Source organism: Pinus tabuliformis, chromosome 7 (assembly GCF_031772625.1).
Source record: "Pinus tabuliformis cultivar Carrire ecotype Pingquan chromosome 7, CPIR1, whole genome shotgun sequence".
Lineage (NCBI taxonomy): Eukaryota > Viridiplantae > Streptophyta > Pinopsida > Pinales > Pinaceae > Pinus > Pinus tabuliformis.
In genome coordinates, this window is record NC_142293.1 from 256,744,811 (window position 1) to 256,747,450 (window position 2,640).

The following is a 2,640-nucleotide window of genomic DNA, read 5'->3' on the forward strand; positions in this document are numbered from 1 at the left end:
AAAGGATTGCAATGCACATACAGAAGCCTACAGATGGATTCCTCCCCCCACGGATCTAAATATATTAAAAATATAAAATATTACATCAATGTATATTCAAAGGCGATATGGATCCACCAAAATTGGGTTTGGTTGGATCTCATCACATCACAATATGACAACATGCCAAAACTTAACAAATTAGATAACAATTGCAACAATATTCTCTAATTAGCTAGTTACATGGAAATTATAATAAAATCCTTATCCTAACAAATATCTAAAACTAAGGAACCAACTCCTCATAAAAATATTGATCTCTCAGTCATTTTGAAAGGTGTTCACATGCCCTCGTATCATAAAATTACTAGTAAAAAATTACAAATTAAGAGAGAAAATGCAAACCCAAAGAAAAGGTAAATGAGTAAGCCATGAATATATGAAAACACAAACAAGACCAGATGAGAAAAATATCTCAACCTAAAGAGGAACAACATTTAGTTGATATGATGATTCTCATTTAAGTTGAGTAATTAATTATGCCTCATAAGGTTTGGAATAGATTAGGCCTTTTATTCAAAAGGAAATCCTAAATCTAGGGAGAAATTATGAGTAAAAGATGAAGTCAAATCAAGTATCCCTTTCTTTGAAAATATCTTGCTTCAAAATTAAGCGTTAATTAAAAATCCTTAATGATTATCTATTAAAGATGAGGTTTATAACAAGCTTTGAAAACAAACTACACAAGATATTGAATGAAAATAAGATAATGGTGCAGAGACTCCCTGATGTAACTTATTTAAAATGTGTTCATCATCATAATTGATTCGCTAAACTACAAGGAATGCAAAGAAAACTAGGGATATCTAAGCTAGTAGGAGAATCAAACCTTCAACAAGGCCAACAAAAACATGCAAAAGCAAAGCTTAGATAATCAAAATGAAAAAATAATAGAGGACGAAAAGAAGCATATGAAATTTAACTTGAAGAATCTCATTATGGTTTACCATAGAGATCTCGATTTTCTCCAAATTCCATGTTATCAAGAAGTAACCTCCTTTGATCATCAAAACTAAAGAGAAGGAAGAAGGTTCATCTTTATTGAAGTTCACATATGTCTATTATCCTCAGATTTTTAGAACCTAGACTAAGGCAAGCATCAAGCCTATGAAAAGTACTTACCAAAAAAGAAATGGTTTGATGTTCAAGATAGTTGCAATTAATAATAATCATCAAAAATTTCAAATTTGTGCTTTAAATAAAGATGTTAAAAATGAAAACAATAAAAATCTACGAGATTAAATGTTGCTTTGAATTTGATTTGTTGATACCTTTCTTTGCAAATTATGATTTGATTTTTATACTTCGTATGAAATCTCTTTGATCATATATCAGCCCCCAAAACTTTCTTTAAATCCCACTTAAACAATGTCGAAGTCCAACCTATGTGTCAGCTTTTAAATATATATGGAAAGGACTCGGGCCTTTTGATTGAAACGACAATATTGCATAGTGGGCCTTTTTTATATTGAATGGATCAATGTATACAACCATAATCATGGGAGATTCCTCAATCAAAATGAATTAACAATAACTCAAATTAACTTAGTACCAATGATGATGGAGAGGAATCTTGCGGATTTACAAATCCAAATAAATATAGTCTTGTAAATAGAGTTAAACCAGAGTCCTAGGTTTTAAGAAGGGGGAGTTACCCACGAAGTATTTGGGTATTCAATTGGATGCAAACCCCAATAGGATTAAGAACTGGCAAAGTTTGTTGGAACGAGTTCGGAAAAGATTAGATAGTTGGGCATTCAGATTGCTGAACTTACCAAGTAGAATTGTCCTATTGAAATCTGTCCTATTATCTATTCCAATATATCACTTGTCAATTATGGCTGCTCCAAAAGGAGTTTTTGTTAAAATGCGAGAAATCTTTGGCAAATTTTTATGGGGTGGTCCTAAGCAGCAGAAGAAATGGACTTTGGTTTCATGGAAGAATGTAATTATGCGGAAAGAGGAAGGAGGCCTGGGTGTGCGAGATCCTGAAATTGTAAATAACATCTTAGGGGCAAAACTATGGTGGAGATGGGTCCAGGGAGGAGATGATGTCTGGAAAAGAATATGGTACCACAAATATGGAATGCCTCAGTCAACTATGGAACGATTAAGAATAGAGGAAACCCCCAGAGGTTCACAGATTTGGGATTTTGCAAGCAGAAATAAGGGTCTAGTTCAGGACTATGCCTTTTGGGAAATCCGGGATGGAAATTCTGCCCGTTTTTGGGAGGATAGTTGGCAACAGTGGGGTATTTTGAACAGAATACAAAGTCTGCAAGAAATCAAAGAAATAGCGCAAAGAAGAGGATTGAATTATGTAAAAGATTATTGGAAAAGAGCTGAATACAATGATGTATGGCGAGCATGGCGAAGACCAGAGGAATGGGTGGATAACCTCGGACAAGAGGCAAGGCAATCGTTTGACAGAACAATAGAAACACGGAAAATTAAGCTTCGAGAAGGTAACGATATCTTGAGGTGGGGTAAGGCAATGATTGGAATGTTTACAGTAAAAGAAGCCTATTATTGGGCCACGAAGGAGGTTAGAGCGGAGGAACCAGTAGGATGGAAAAATATCTGGGAAGGTAAATGGTGGCC